Source organism: Lissotriton helveticus, chromosome 6 (assembly GCF_964261635.1).
Source record: "Lissotriton helveticus chromosome 6, aLisHel1.1, whole genome shotgun sequence".
Classification (NCBI taxonomy): domain Eukaryota; kingdom Metazoa; phylum Chordata; class Amphibia; order Caudata; family Salamandridae; genus Lissotriton; species Lissotriton helveticus.
In genome coordinates, this window is record NC_136067.1 from 251777293 (window position 1) to 251795105 (window position 17813).

Below are 17813 nucleotides of genomic sequence, written 5' to 3' on the forward strand. Positions count from 1 at the left end.
CAAGAATCCCATAAGATGATTTGCACTAATTATGTACTGTTTGTCTTGTATGTCTGTATGTTTTTCTGCTTTCAGACTATACAGGTACCTCGAAAGTGAGGGAATCTCACAACTTGATGGTTTGTTTTTTGCACCTTAATTTTTCACTTCTGATTTTAACTTTCACGTCCTCAGGTTAGGGTGGGCCTTAGCCTGCTCATACCGCCGAGGTACACAACTTACGGTCCTGATGAAAGCCCAGGAAATGACACATAGACGGGCAGAAACATGTCGACCCCACCTTAAGTGGAAACAACCAAACCATTATTTGGTAGATTTCCCACACAAACATTTTATCCATGTCAGTCTGACCATTGAATAAGGATGTTTTATATGGTACAGCCCTTGACATTTTTAACCACACTATTTTTGACACTCTTGCCACAAAAACCAGCTCCGCAGTAATCTGGCGTTGCAGCACACCAGGGAGGCATTCGGCTTCTCCTGGTGGGCCCGATGATGAAGCATGTCATCACCCAGGGTGATGAGTGAGGGCTTCCTAAAAAATCTCTACGGGCCTCCAATGTGACTCCTGAAGGTTGGTTTTGTCTCCTTTGTGTTCTGTGCACACAATATTTTTCGTTTCTTCTGACGACACTCTTCTGTTGTTTAAAAAGATTGACCAGGGGGACTAAGAGTGTCTTTTGCAAGACCCTCTCTCTCAATTTGTTGTTACTGATTTAGCAGCGCACAGCTGTGAGAGCCCATTTTTGTTTTAATAATAACCTTCTGGCACACATCCTCAAAATGGCTAACCTTGGACTCACCTACTCTGAGGAAGAGGTAGAGGTAGACGCACTACTCGCTGATACTACTCTTTTTGCCGATCCAGCCATATCACAAGCCATTTCCCACACCTCCGAATGGGAAAAACTAACAGAGCAAAAGCGTGATCGGATAAGGACAATTCTACATGGCACTATACTGAAGCAGTATCTATCAACCAATACTGCACCTTAATTGCATCTTTGCCAAAGTGAAATTAACAAGCTGAAAGGAAAATAAAAAACATGCACAAAACGATAAGTGTCACAATTTTCCACCAACCATACATTCGGAGTTCAATAACTTCAGAACATGTTCTACACAATCCCAAATATAGTTCTAAATGCACAACTCACTATTTAGACTTACTCATTAACTTCATCTGTACTGTATCTACCGATATAGTCAATTGTCCATGCGCCATGGTAGTGTTGTAGAGAATGCTCATCACAACATGTCTTCACTCACTTGGGCACCTCTTGCACCAGAGACTAAAGCATTATTAACGTTTATTTTCTGTCTTGATTTCAGTAGCCAGTGACTCACCAATACCAGCATTTGGACTACTTTCTTAAAGACCTGCTCCCAATATATTTAGCTCTTATGATGACCTTGTAATTCCTTGAAGATAAAGATCAGCCTAGGAAAATGTAGTTTTAAGTCCCAGACAGTGCATTCTAATATTTATTGGCATCTCTCAGCTGTTGCTCTCTAACTCTAAATTAGATTCCTTGCACATACACACTAGTTCAAGTTTATAATTTTTATCTGTGATTTACTAGCACATTTAGATCAAGGATACATGAAATATAATATGTTATTTGGGTCCTTGCCAGCCCAGGTCCTGTACTGCTGTCCTCCAAGGGGGTGTCCCCTCCCTCATCACGTTGTCTCGGGCACTCTGATTACAGCACCCCCATGTGTCCAACAAAAAAACTCTCCATGGCAGTCAATGTGGGTTTGGAAAGCAGCAGGTCCCTCTAAATGCATTCACTCCTACAACTATGCACTACCTGACTGCTGTGAGCTTCTAATCAAGGGCCTGGGCACTGCATTCTGTAGGGGCTGTCTCACCCCTCGCCACCCACCTCGCCAGCGAGCCCCGCCTCGGGCCCGAGAACTACTGTTGCATAGTCCAGTCTGAGAGGAAAAGACGGGTGCTGGAGCAATCGGCAGAGTCAAGAGGCAGGGGCCGAGGGGTGAACAACAAAGCCTCATTAAGATGTAAATGGTCTTTCAAAGACATGTGAAGTACTCGGGTACTGTGCACGCCGGGAAGCTGTCTCAGCTGGGCTGACACCTCTTAACCCTCTAAGGAGGGGGAGACACCAGATGGCCGGGGGTGTGATTTGTTGAAGTCAACGACAAAATATACTAGTATTTTCCCTTTTTTATTTATAAATACAGATAGAGGGAAACTTGTTTTCCGTCTGTATTTATATGTAAAAATCCGTTTAAACGGAAAACCGGGAGCCCTAAACATGACCTAGGGGTTGTAGGGTTGATCCTACTATGGAATAGGATTTGGACTCAGATTAGGAAATCGTCTCGAGCCGCAAATACCATACAAACACTGTTTTTATCTACAATAGACTTCTTATTTCTCCCATGGCCTTAAACAAGATGAATAATGGTTTCCCTGATATATGTTGGTCTTGCTCCTCTGAACATGCAGATTTAAAACATCTACGTTTTACTGGTCCTTATGTAGATATTTTTTTAAAAGATGTCTGGGGTCAGATTAACTTAATTTTTTGCTCTACAGTCTCTTTTTCCTTTGTTAACATATTTTTAGGGAGTTTATCTAAGGATTATGGGCCCGATTCACAGTACTAACTTAAGACAAAATCCTAAACTTACTACTTTTGGTATTCACAGAAGGCATTTAGTAGTAGTAAACTTAGGATTTTGTCTTAAGTTTGACTTAAGACAGACTTAAGACAGATTTAGGACAGACTTAAGACAGACTTAAGACAAAATCCTAACTTTACTACTACTAAATGCCTTCTGTGAATACCAAAAGTAGTAAGTTTAGGATTTTGTCTTAAGTTAGTTCTGTGAATCGAGCCCTGTGTCACTGGTTCCTCTAATGTTAAAATGTCAGATTTATTGTTATCAGCCGCTTTTCAGCAGATCGCCAAGAATTGGAAAGATTTAACTAAACTATCTTTTCGAACCTGGTGGTATGCGGTTTGTCCCAATTATAGGTTAGATACAGCATGTGTTTATCATGTTTCTCTTGCTATGAAACGATTAACTTCATGACTACCTGTTACTTAGGGGCCTATTATGATGGCGGGCAGATCGCCACCGCCGGGTCGGCGGTGGCCTCCGCACCTCGATCGTAACCTTGAAAACCGCTGGTCAGATTATGATGGCGGATGGTGACCGCGGCGGTGTGAAAATCCATCTGCCACTTTTCTGCTGGTAGCAATCCGCCTGCTGGCCTGGCGGACGGAGCTGGACTGCTAAAATGGTGCTGTGCCTAGCTTTTTCAGCCGTGCGGATTAGGATGCATGCGGAAGCTAGCTTTTCCACAGCGGTCTCTTCGCTATGGAAAGGCTGGCGGGGATTGTATTTGGGAGCCCATTGCGGGCCCCCATCTTGTTGGGGGGATGTGGGTGCACTGGGGGGATTCCCATGGCACCCCCCTACTTTTCACTGCACCAAGTGGCAGGCACAGTGCAGTGTTTGCCACGTAGTGCAGTGAAAAGCACAACATGCTAGTTTTCGCAACACTGCGGAATGCGACCGCTGCGGTGGGGGGGCCATCATAATTCAACAGGCGGGACCCAATTACCGCCATGCGTGTGGCGGTAACATCATAATACCATGGGCGGGACCGTCGCACACATGGCGGTCGGATACAATCTCTGCTATGGTGGCGGCTGGAAAAAGTCTGACCGCCATCCTATTAGGCCCCTAAGTTCCTTGAAGCTAAAGCTAAGCTTTCTTTTACTCGATCTCCTATGCAAAAAGAAGTTTATAAACCTCCATGACTTTCCTTCTATTGATTTTATACTTGTTTAATTGTATCTGTTATTGCTGTTTTGGTTTTGTACACTGTACTATCATTTTGACCTTGTGCAACCTAAATATTAACATAGACTTTTATTCCTAAAATTCCTTATTTATATGCACACGATTTTTTATGATTTTATAGTATTTTGTATTCACATATTCACTTGCCTTAATAAATTTGCTCTTGAAATTAAAAAGATGTTGTCCAAAACCAATTAGGGTATTCAGCCACACAGACCAAGGATTTTCTCTGTCAGGTACAAAGAGCACTTCAAAATAGTTAGGTGTGATGTAAACTTCTTCTCTCATTCAGTCTGGTTAGGGTAAATGAAAATAAAAATGCAACAATAGCCTACTTCTGCAATGAAAATACTTTCAATCAATTAAGTGATAGTGTACATAGCACAAGTGTGTCCATTTTATATAATCAACTAATATAACACCACAGCTAAATTGTCTGAAGACATGTGGAACTCTACTATGTGTTTCATCACACAAAATGTTTTTCTGAGAAAATGAAGAAAAACGATGCTATAAACTGTACTTTTTGTGAGGTCAAGTGCTCAGCACAGCTTTGCCAAATTGCATGTGACGGAAATGCACTCATTATGCACCCTGTAATGTGTCGCCAGATCAAACATCTTGCAAAACTCACAGCATAATGCACAGCTGAAAAGCATTCAGGGCCTAATGCTTGAAGTGCCAGTCCTAAAAGTCAAAATTGAGCCAGAATCTCTGAGTGTTTCCCATTATCCAATACAGAATGAATTCTTTCACTTAGATCCTTAAAGTGTTCACAGAATAAATAGTTCTTTATAATACTGACAGATGAGCCGCTGTTGATAGCTGTGGCAGACAGAGTGTTCACTTAGCACTTAATGGAAGTCAGAGAGACAAAAATAAACAGTAAAGTAACAGCCCGCTGCAGCTGTCTTTTTATTCTACATCCTTCCAAGCCAGATCTATTGCACTCGTCGGGCACTTTCTGAATATTCAGGTTTTTTTTCATTGCTCTTGAATAATTGTTGGCATCTTTCGCAAGCCTTTAATCACAAAAATTCCTGGAATATAGAAAACTGCCTTATCTTTATCATGAGCTTGTCAATACCTTCATAAAGGTATAAATGATCGTGAAAAAATGTAGCTCATGTTCGTCATAGGGTTATTATTCATTCCTTTATTTAACAGATTAACACAGAGCTCGTATGCCAGGGAGCGTATTAATGCATTTATAAAAGTACTAATGAAATCACATCATAAAACAAGAGGATAACAAGCAAGCAAGCTAAAAAAAAACATTCTTTTGGCGACTGCCAAAAAAAGCACATGCAATAGAGTCCATGTATACAATAAGACCATTAAAATCCACACTAGTGTTTGTCTAAAAGGAATGAGAGTAGACCAAACAAGGCAAGGATAAAACAAACAAACAAGTGCTACAGAAAGTTAAAAAACCAAAAAAGTTTGTTCATTGTGCTAACGATTGATCCATATTTAGTAACAGGCAAGGTGCATACAAAAGCAGCTTTAAAGGAGGCATAAAAGGGGTAAAAACAATTCCCTTTGGTTAGGAGGGTAGGGGTACCAAAGACAGTGCTTTTCAGTCGCCATCTCCAGATTGAGAGTAAAAGGCGGGAGACAGCGGAAGCAATCAGTTGGGAGGGATTGGACTTAAGTATCCTTGAAGCAATTCTGAAGTCCTGAATGCCTAGGTTGCGGTACAATGGCAAGATCAATGCCCTCCTATAGGCATGATACTGCAGACAGAAGAATAATGGGCAACTCATATTAGCTTCAGAAAAGGAGCGACGTCACTTCACAGTAAAAGTGCAGAGCGGCAACGTCGCGATCCGAAATTTAATGGACCGAGACCTGGCGAGCGGGGGCTCAATGAGGTCCGTGTAGGCTTCCAAGCAGTAATCATCCTTGAATTCCAAAAAAGCTGCAGTCAGGTTACCCACCGTCCCAGATCTCTGGAGCCATCCATCCACAGGGTTCCAGTACATCTTCTTAAGGGCAAGGGCAAGCTTGGAGACACTGCATGCAGACTCAGGATGCTCTCAAAGGTTCACACACCCAGTTTCTGTTAGACAGTGTTTGATATTGCTAAACCATGGAATCCCACTGGCCCCTGGGCTTCTGAGGATTTCGTCAAGGTCCAAATGAAAGCATCAATGCCTCAGAGGACCAGATTCTATTTCAGTACAACAGGGGTCTCAGTCTAACTCTGTGAGTGAGCAATCTGAGACCAAGGTCTAAACGGAGGGGGGCAAGTGGCGTGCTGGGAGGGAGATCGGTGAGGAGTTGCAGAAAATGATTCTCCACCATCTCCAGATCGCTAATGTTCTCATGCCCCCAGAGGTCCCGACCATGTAAAGATCCCTCAAAGCTTGTAAGCTATATATTTGCAGTGCAGGGGACATGGGACGAAAGCTGGAACCCTGCAGGGCCCTCCGGCTTCCACCTGAATAGTGCTCCTGCCGAAGTTTGCACTTCTGGATCGGGGGGGACAAACCAAAGTGTTGAGTGTGAACCCTAGATAATCAAATGTTCAAACCTTCACCGGAGGAACACTGTTAAGGACTGGGGGTGGTCGAGCCGAATGGCAGGAATTCAAGGCCACATACTTCATTTTGCTAAGATTGATCTCTAGTCTTCGCTGCCTGCAGAAGAAAGCGAACTGGTCCAACATGTTTTGGATGCCCATAGGGGACTTCGAGACCAGCAGCATATCATCCACAAACAGCAGCACTGGGGCCTTCCTCTTGGTTAGGGACGAGGCATCATGAATTACATTGCTCTAAGTGCACCACAAGATCATAGAAAAATAACAAGAACTGGGTTGGTGCAAGCACAGACCCCTGCTTAACATCCTTGAATACTGGAATGGGATCTGTCAGCTTCCCTAGAGGGCCACATTAGACAAATTAATCAGATGAAGCCTGCTGAAGACGTTAAATTGATATTTCGAGACCCACAGGTCAGTCAATACTTTCCACAGGGCCTCCCTTGGACAAGATCTAAGGCAGACTAGAGGTCAATGAAAATGTTATAGAGCCAACCCCAACCCAAAGTGACATATTCCCAATGTAATAGTTGCAATTGGAGTACTTGCTTAACTGTGCTGGTCCCACCTCAAAACCCAGCTTGCAGGGGCATCAGCAATGTGGTGTCCTCCATCCAGTCTTGTAGTCTGTTCAACAGGATTCTGCTGAAGAGCGTCTGGGAGCTGTCTTTAGGCTGATTGGCCAATAATTAGATTGGAGGGATCTCGAGCTTGTTTTGTGGATTGGGATGATCTCTGCCCCTGTCCACGTCTGCAGCGTGGGTAGCCCATTCAAGAGGCTGTTTGAGTACATGGCCAAATCGGGGCTCTAGAACTCCTTCTTGGCTTTAAACAAGTCACCCAGAACCTTGTCTAGCCCTGAGGCTTTCCCAGGCGTAATGCTATTGATAGCGAGGGCCACTTCACTCGCGGTGAAGGGGTGAAAGTACTGTCAACCAGACTAGACGACACTGATCCGACGGTGGGCTCATAACGAGCCAGTCCTCTGTCCAATCAGATGAACCAGCATGCCACCTGTGCAACTTGGCGGGAGTAATGCACCAAGCGCCCCTGTAGCAGAGCATACTGGAGGCTCATCCACTAAAGAGTTGTCCGTCGCATTCTCCCTCTGGTCGTGATTATAGAGGCCTGACAAATGGTTAACCCAGACTGTAGCCGTTATGTTGCTAGACATTGGGGTTGAAAGGGCTGGGTCTCTATTGGCCACAATTTGCCAAAAGGAGCGAAGATCTTTCCCTTTAGCTGCTAATAATAATGACTCCCATTTGGCAAACTCATGATCTTTCTTGGCCTTTGCTAAGGTGGATTTATACAACGCCATAGCTTGCTGAATTAGGGCTTTAGTCCCACATTTTATAGCAGCCATCAAGGCATGCATTGCTGACCCTCAAGCCGTAGTGTACCATAGGATGACTTAAGCACCCTCAAAAACAACTCCTTAAGGGAATGGAATAAGCATTTTTTTCTTACAATATCTTAACTTCCATTGTATTATTTAATAGAGCAAGATATACATAGGTCATTCAGGAATTTCTGCCTGATGTATCCACCATATAATTGAAAGTAAGCAGACCGATAAGTATTCCCATTAATCTTGTAACAGCTTGTAGAAAATAAAACTAATACTGACCTCTAATCCCCCAACTCTCCCCCCTCTCACCTCTCCCCTGAGCTTCCATGATAGGTGCATTGTCTTTCATTGCTTGTTGTTCGTGATAGTTTGGCTCTCCATCCAACCAGTGCACTGCATGTTATAATTCTAAATCCGGAACCTCCATGCCTCCCCTGTCCCATTCCTGTCTTAGAGTGGGGAGGCTCACTCTACATCTTTTACCTTGCCATAAGAGAGCCATGATCAGCTTGTCCAGGTCACCAAACACTGCTCTAGGGAGCTCATAGAAGGTGTCTTGCATAACATATAGACAGTGTGGCAGCACCACCATTTTCAGTAGCACTATTTACCCATTAGTGGCAATTTTAGGGTGTTCAAGAACTGTATAGAAGGTTTCAGACCTGCCAGTACCCTCCCCATGTTAAGGTAAAAAAATTGCTTCTCGTGATGGGTAACATTAATACCTAAATATTTGACACTGTTCATCTTCCATGTTAGGCCCACTTCCGGTAAGTGTTCATCTGGCTGACTAGTAAGCTGGCCCAACGGGGACAGAACAGATTTTGATACGTTCACCCAGAGCCCCGAGAGCTCCCAGTATTCCCACATCATGTTTACAATGATCGGAGCCAATATGATGGGTTGTCAGAGGTATAGCATGGTGTCGTCCACATATAATGTGACTATGTGTTCAGTAGTGCCTACTGGCATTCCCCATCCCCCGAGAGTCTGTCGGAGACCACATGCCAGAGGCTCCATTGCCATGGCAAAAATCAGGGGGGACATTGGAAATCCCTGCCTAGTACTGCGTTCGAGAACTATTTCTTCTGAGACAAAACGTCCTGAACAGACTCTTACTCGTGGGCATGTGTACAAAAGATTGACACAATTTATGTAGGAGGTTCCAAGTCCTGCCCTGTCAAGCACTTTCCATATATTCTCCCAATTAAGGGAGTCAAATGGTTGTTTGATGTCCAAGAAGGCAAGGGCAAAGAGAGTGGAAAACAGATTTATAGCTGGCAGAGTAATCCTCCAGCGTGGATACAACAAGAGTGTTCCCTCCCACGGCCAATACAGCATTAAGGACAATGGTGGTTGCTAGTGAATAATAGCCTCCTGTCAAAAGGTTCATGTTCATGAGAAGAAATGGTGGAATACAATGTGCTCAAGGAAAGTTCTAGGGTGTTGTGGTCACTGTCCTTGCAGGAAATTAACTCCATATAAACAACTTGTGGATACAGACTTCTATCCATCAGTATGTAATAAATACAGCTGGAGCCACCAGGTTGGTTAAAGGTTTCCTCCCCTTCACTGTAAGACAGGGTTCTCCCATTGCAGGCTCTCAAGCAATTGTTGAGAGTAAAGACGTTTAATTGTAGAGCCAGAGCAGACCATTTTTTAACCAGATTGAGCAACAACCCAGGTACGTGCCTACAATAGAAATTGACTGAGGCAATGACTTTAGATGAACATAACAAGGTGGTTTTCAGCCATTTAGCTAGCCCCCTCGATGGTCGTCATTTTCCAGAGAAAGGCTAGAACAATCATAACAAGCAAACCCAGATACAAGCAAGGGGGTAACAGCCCAGGTCTCCTGGAACATGTATATATTAAAGTTGTCCACAAAGTTACACCAATCAAGGCAGGTAAGCTTGTTCTTTAGCAAGGCATGGTTCCAGGAGGCAAGTTCGGTGTGGGGAATCGATCTTGGGCAAAGGATTTTTACTAATAGGCATGCTGAAGGCCACAATGGCAGGGAATGGGGAGTGGTTAGCTGAGGGGGAGTGCTACATAGGGTCTGGGAATGGGGTGAGAACTTGAGAGGTAGATTGTCGATAACACTGGAGTAACCATAGACTGAAGCTATCTAAGGTATTAAGTGCAGTACATATAAATTAGGGCATTATTTAGAGCTTGGAAAACACAATACGCCAAATCATGAAAAGTACCCCACAATTATTGAGATAACGACTGTAACCCAGGTTGCGAGTAGAAAAATGGTCATTCAAGCATCCTAGTTGTTGCCCACTGGGTTGTGGGAAAGGAAAACATTCCTTTTATTTCAATTACCCTCACACTCCCTAGTGGTGTCATGCTTCATCATCAGGTCACCCTGACTCCTAAAGATCAGGGTGGGCTCAGCAGTATTTCAGGGAGCTTTTTGAAGATTTGGCCAGGGGGGGGTTTAAATAAAACAAATCCTCAGGCAGTTCCTGGTTTCCCTTCATTCTTGGAACCGACTGGGATAATAATATTTTTACAAGCATATAGGGTCAGTCGGGATATTTGTGGTCCTATGACCCTAGTGCCAACATGTTTCAGCCCAATCTTTGGCCCAATAGGAGCCCCTGGCTTTCTTCAGGGCAAAAAGTAAAGAAGTTCCCTCCCTCGATGAAACAGTAAATAACTACTATGCTACTACTACTTTATGGAGGAAAAAAGGGCGAATAGCTGCTCCTTTGAAAAATCAGACAGACTTATCTCAAGTTTATGAGGATATTATCCTTCTTTTCCATCCTATTTTGAGTGAGGTAACACTTCACGGGGAGTTGCAGTGGGAGGGGTAGCCTTCTAGTCACACAATCATCAAGGGTCCTGCCCCGCAATCAAAAACCTACTGTGTCCTGCGTCCCCGGGCTTACGCCACCACAATTATGATGAATATCCTATCCACTGTATTACAATTTCCATTGGCCATAATGTGCTTGTAAAATTTCAGAACGGACATACGCCATGTTTATGATGCAGTATTGCATCTGCCAAGATCTAAATAAGGCCACTAATTTAAACAAAAAAAAGTTTCTGGATAATGCTGTTTAGTATTTTTATCCTAATTTTTTCTTATTTTCATTTTATTCAATCCATTTTACCTCTGAGCCTATTGATTTTATTATTATTATTCTCTTTCTTGTGGTGGGCCCCCATCTTCTCCTGGCAGGTTGTTTTAGTGCCTTTCTTTTTCAATTAAGGTGTAGGAGGGAATGGAGCTCAATCATTTGTTCATCCTATACTATCTTTGCTCATCTTTTCTACCTCATAGCAGCTGTCAGGACTAGATAATATAATAATCACCATTTTATTTTTATTTGTCTAGCAAACACTTTGCATTTGCTCTTTTAGGTGCAAAATATATTTGTATATACTTTATTTAATTTTCATTTTTATGGTTTCTTACAGGGTCGCAAAGCAGTTAAAAAATACATCTTACTGCAAACATGTTTTAATTCATCTTCAATTCAATTTATAAAGTGCGAGTGCGATGTCTGAACAGCCAAGATATACCTTAACATCCCAAAACAGCAAATAAATCAATTCCAAAATTATCATTTTATAAAATAAACTAAAGTATACAATTTCAGAGAGTGTCTATTATACAGAATTCTTTCCTTAGAAAGGCCGAAATATATGAAAAAGTGCTATGTGCTAAATACAGTTTCAGAAGTGTCATATGCTGATAATTTCTTACTCTAAAGTGCCGTTGTAGCGATCCAAATGTTAATGCTAGATACATCCACGTAAACATTCTGAAGTGCATACAATGATACAGCACAGGTAGTGGTGGTATAGACTGTCGCACTACCAATCTTACGATTTTGGTGGGATTTTATTATAATTGATTTTGTCAGTCCGATTAATTTTCAATAAGGTGATGGTGCCCCTCGAGGTAACAGTGACATCCCACTACCACAGATTTCGACTTCAACTGAAATCCCAAAAGAGATCAGTTGTAATAAGGTAGCTAAACAGTTATTGTACCTCGGCACTCTGATATTAGTTTTGCATAGAAGCAAATGTTTCTAAGGGAGATGGTTCCCTGTCCTGACCTTCTTATGGAGTCACGACTTTTAATGATCAAAATACACATTCAATATTTAACTGTATATAGAGAACATCCAAAACATGAGATATCTTTGCTGTTTTAATTTCATATTTTGCACAGTTATTGTCTATATAATGTCAAATTGTTGATACATGTTAAAAAACTCGTTGTTAGGGGTTCTTCTGTACATATATCCCAGAGAAAAACACAACAAGCAGCCGACACGTGTTTCCTTACTGGAAAGTAACTACCTCAAGGCTTTTATTGTTTCCTAGTTAGGATACATCATGTGCAGCTTTCGAAATTTCTCAAAGACGAAGGATTGATGAGCCTTGATTTAAAGGTTGAGTAGCCTCTCAATCCTATTAGTCAACTTGCTATTCCCCAAACATTGCAGAAGTGTAGTCCTTATCCAACGGTTTCGCTCAGCTGTGTGTAATGTATTTTTCCACAGCCAGTTAGTAAGAGGTCCAAAACAAGATTAGATGGGCCTGTGTTTAAAATTCCGGAAATGCGACGGGGTACGAGAAATAGTTTTCAAGTATCAAAATTTCTGTCTATTCAATGTGCGAATCCAAGCGCACATTGTCAAGAATGGTACCTCAACAAATGTGTCCTCAAATGGGATGCTGGGAACCCTGATATGTCCCTGAGCAAAGCCGGTAAGAAGTCTTAAACGCTAAGAGAAGAGCTTGGATATGCTCTTGAGAAGCCGCCACAGGTCACAAAGAACCAAGTCGTCTAAAGGAAGTATAGTCGGACTATACTTCCCTAAAGTGCCATAGTAGAAGTCATAATATTAGAGGCTATACATTTTCAAAAAGCATCAAGTGCTAAAAAGTTCACATTAGATTCACTCAAGCAGCAACCCAACGGGAAAATACATATGGAGGAGAAGTAAAAGCGGCCCCTACTAAAGGGAAATAACACTTACCTGCACTACAAGAACCAGGATGCAAAGCAAATATTTTGTTGTCCACTATGGCTTTAAATGAACATTTGAGTGAATCTAATGTGCCGCTTTCTTTCTCACCAGTATGCCGAGCCAGTGAACAAGGAACATTTCCGAAACGCGTATGGCGAAAAGGCGCAATGAATTGCTTTCAATGGCCCATTCCTGCATGCTGCTGCTGTTTTGAACAATAAAAGGCAAAAAGAATCGAGGTGTGGGTGTCCTCACTGCGCGAGCAAACTTTGTTGGAATATTATGTGGCCTGCTCTGGTCACGAGGACTACCCCTCGGCTATCCTAGCTGATCCCAGCGCTTGGTTGAAAGGGCGCGATATTGGGAACCACGAACCTGTACAATTCAGCGCAAGGGAAGCAACAGGCGGATTGTGTCCTTGGCAGCAACCCAATGGGAAAATACATATGGAGGAGAAGTAAAAGCGGCCCCTACTAAAAGGAAATAACACTTACCTGCACTACAAGAACCAGGATGCAAAGCAAATATTTTGTTGTCCACTATGGCTTTAAATGAACATTTGAGTGAATCTAATGTGCCGCTTTCTTTCTCACCAGTATGCCGAGCCAGTGAACAAGGAACATTTCCGAAACGCGTATGGCGAAAAGGCGCAATGAATTGCTTTCAATGGCCCATTCCTGCATGCTGCTGCTGTCTTGAACAATAAAAGGCAAAAAGAATCGAGGTGTGGGTGTCCACATTGCACGAGCAAACTTTGTTGGAATATTATGTGGCCTGCTCTGGTCACGAGGACTACCCCTCGGCTATCCTAGCTGATCCCAGCGCTTGGTTGAAAGGGCGCGATATTGGGAACCACGAACCTGTACAATTCAGCGCAAGGGAAGCAACAGGCGGATTGTGTCCTTGGCAGCAACCCAACGGGAAAATACATATGGAGGAGAAGTAAAAGCGGCCCCTACTAAAGGGAAATAACACTTACCTGCACTACAAGAACCAGGATGCAAAGCAAATATTTTGTTGTCCACTATGGCTTTAAATGAACATTTGAGTGAATCTAATGTGCCGCTTTCTTTCTCACCAGTATGCCGAGCCAGTGAACAAGGAACATTTCCAAAACGCGTATGGCGAAAAGGGGCAATGAATTGCTTTCAATGGCCCATTCCTGCATGCTGCTGCTGTCTTGAACAATAAAAGGCAAAAAGAATCGAGGTGTGGGTGTCCTCATTGCGCGAGCAAACTTTGTTGGAATATTATGTGGCCTGCTCTGGTCACGAGGACTACCCCTCGGCTATCCTAGCTGATCCCAGCGCTTGGTTGAAAGGGCGCGATATTGGGAACCACGAACCTGTACAATTCAGCGCAAGGGAAGCAACAGGCGGATTGTGTCCTTGGCAGCAACCCAACGGGAAAATACATATGGAGGAGAAGTAAAAGCGGCCCCTACTAAAGGGAAATAACACTTATCTGCACTACAAGAACCAGGATGCAAAGCAAATATTTTGTTGTCCACTATGGCTTTAAATGAACATTTGAGTGAATCTAATGTGCCGCTTTCTTTCTCACCAGTATGCCGAGCCAGTGAACAAGGAACATTTCCGAACCGCGTATGGCGAAAAGGCGCAATGAATTGCTTTCAATGGCCCATTCCTGCATGCTGCTGCTGTCTTGAACAATAAAAGGCAAAAAGAATCGAGGTGTGGGTGTCCTCATTGCGCGAGCAAACTTTGTTGGAATATTATGTGGCCTGCTCTGGTCACGAGGACTACCCCTCGGCTATCCTAACTGATCCCAGCGCTTGGTTGAAAGGGCGCGATATTGGGAACCACGAACCTGTACAATTCAGCGCAAAGGGAAGAGGTGTGGCGCCGCGGCCAGGGCGACTGACGCTGGAATCTGGGGACCTTATTCGATCCCCGGCTCCGGCGGCAGGTCAGCCCAGCACCATGTGACTCTGGGCAATAGCTCGCTTAATCTTCCCGACGGCCCCCCAGCGCCTAGAGACCCTTACGGGTGATTGTGCGCTTTACAAATGTGGACTTTAAGGGAAGCAACAGGCAATCCGCCTGTTGCTTCCCTTAAAGTCCACATTTGTAAAGCGCAGGCAGCAACCCAACGGGAAAATACATATGGAGGAGAAGTAAAAGCGGCCCCTACTAAAGGGAAATAACACTTACCTGCACTACAAGAACCAGGATGCAAAGCAAATATTTTGTTGTCCACTATGGCTTTAAATGAACATTTGAGTGAATCTAATGTGCCGCTTTCTTTCTCACCAGTATGCCGAGCCAGTGAACAAGGAACATTTCCGAAACGCGTATGGCGAAAAGGCGCAATGAATTGCTTTCAATGGCCCATTCCTGCATGCTGCTGCTGTCTTGAACAATAAAAAGCAAAAAGAATCGAGGTGTCGGTGTCCTCATTGCGCGAGCAAACTTTGTTGGAATATATATATATTACCTACTGGCGGTCGCCAGTAGGTATATATAGTTAGGATTTTTTCCCTATGGGTTTTTTGAAAATTCTATGTCTAATAACTTTGGCGTTTGTGGACGGAATTGGCTGAAATTTTCAGGAAAATGGCACATTTTGTTTCTGAGCAGCCTTTGAAAATTTGGGGGGGGTTCGTCAAGGGGGGGCCGAGAAAAAAGGGGGGTCCCAAAACGCGTTTTTCCCATGTTAATTTCCATAGGGCGGTTGGCCTCACTTTTAGCCCGAACGGCTGAATGGATTTGCACGAAACTTGGCAAAATTGTAGGGACTGGTAGCCCGATGTGCCTTTTGTAGGTCTCAATATATGTGCTCCAGTGGATTTTGAGAAATTAACGTTTAAAAAAAGATATATATCTGTAACAGCGGACCGGGCAGCGGCCCAGGACGCGTACTTTTCGCGCAACGGAGCTTTGTGAAGCGAAGCTGATTGGTTCTCCGGCGTCTGTCAACATTCCAAACAGTCCGTAGCGGCCGCCATCTTGTCTCTCGGTAGGATCGAGAGACAAGAGGAGGCGAAAGCGAAGGGGCAAATGACCATAAGGGGGAATAGTAGATCCTCGCTGACCCCCTAGGTTTGATGTGGAGGTTTTAAAAGGGCCCCGCGGGGCAAAAAAAATAATAATAATAATAATCGAACGGCTGAATGGATTTGCACGAAACTTGGCAAAATTGTAGGGACTGGTAGCCCGATGTGCCTTTGCTAGGTCTCAATATATGTGCTCCAGTGGATTTTGAGAAATTAACGTTCAAAAAAAGATATATATCTGTAACAGCGCTCCGCTTTGCGTACTTTTCGCGTTACGGAGGTTTGCGAAGCTGATTGGTTTTTCGGCGTCTGTAAACATTCCAAACAGTCCGTAGCGGCCGCCATCTTGTCTCTCGGTAGGATCGAGAGACAAGAGGAGGCCAAAGCGAAGGGGCAAATGACCATAAGGGGGCATAGTAGATCGTCCCTGACCCCCTAGGTTTGATGTGGAGGCTTTGAAAGGTTCTCGCAGGGCAAAAAAATATATACCGTTTTTTTTGTTTTTTTGCGTGGGTAGCGCCCGGTCCGGGAACCGGGAAGCTTTCTGGGCAGCGTACTGCAATGAAAAATGAATGATAGACTTTTCAAATACTGTATGTTAATTGATTGTTGGTTTTGTTGATTATTTTTTATTTTTTTTTATTTTTTAAGGATTGTTTATTGTGTTTCATAATTTATTAAACTTTCTAACGCGGCGCGTCATATGACGCATTACGCGACAACGCAGGTCCAGAATATAGTCAAAATGTCTCCACCAACCAGCGGACGGCACACAACCCCTTTCAGCAGGCTAAATAGTTCTGTTAAATGACAACAGAAGGGACAGGCAACAAGAACCATCAGTCAAAGAGGGGAGGGCAAGTTCTTCTCTACCGGGTCACGTTGGAGCGCTACCGGAACTGATCGAATTGGTAGTCTACAGTGTTTCTGGATGTTTCAGACTGAAGCTGGCGTTAGCATGAGAGCACCACCATTTCGTAGCTCCGTCGTGGCCATTCCACGAGCAATCATGCTAGGCGCTCCCCACCAGAAGCCTGCGGGAGTCGGGGGCCCCCAAGACTTTTGTAGAATCTTCAAGGATGAGGGGACGCTTTCGCGAATGGAGCCCAAGCTCTAGCAGACAAGCGTCCGAGTTCCAAGGTGTCGCAGGCCCATTTTAGTGGACCACGCCCAAATCTGAAGAGATGGCCGCCATTTTGAGAGTCCTGTGGCAGCCGCCTATCGCTGCGCCGCAAGAGCGGGAGCAACTCAAGTACATGGTGAGCGAGACGCTGTAGTCGAAAGAGCGGGCGGTAAACAGCTGAATAGCGGAAGAGGCACAGTGTAGCAAAAGCGGGCTGAATGGCAAATGAAACGGAAAAGGGGTGCCCCACTACAGCGTGTCTTTAGGTGAAACGGATTGTGGGACAAGGTGAAGAATGGAAGAGTCACCAAAAGGAAAAAAGTTCCGCTTGACCCCGGGAGCCGGCCACCTATGTCGGGGGCGATCTCAGGCCACACCAGGGCAACACGACTTGGGGAGGGGGCCGGAGCCAAGCGCCCCCTCCGAGTCCGTGACATGACACCGTCCCTCGGGGGCCTCCGTCAAGCGGTTCAGGGTGGCACCGCATCACAACAGCCCCCACTTACTTTAAGAATAGTGAAGATGAAGCAATTGCAAATAGGCTTCAGACAATGTTACAAGCACTCCTCAAAACTTTGAACTTTTCAGAGTGCATGAGTTGGGACAGCGAGGGGTGATTTGGTTTCTCGGACTGTTTTTCTGGTCTCTCACCACTGGCATACTTTAACGTTTTCTTGTTTCTAGGACATTAATAGGTTTTATCATTACGTTATGTTATCGTTTCTTTGTTTGTTGTTTAATAAAAGTTCATGTTCATCAGTGGCCTACTGATTTTCGTTTTCCTATTTTTTTCTTTCCAGGTTGTTTCATGGTAAAGTTTCTGTTAACAGGATACAGTGATCACTTCGTTATTATTGCATATGTCCTTTTCACTAGGGGTGCTCTCTGGTCGGGCCAGATGACGTATCTCTAGTAAATGGTCCGGG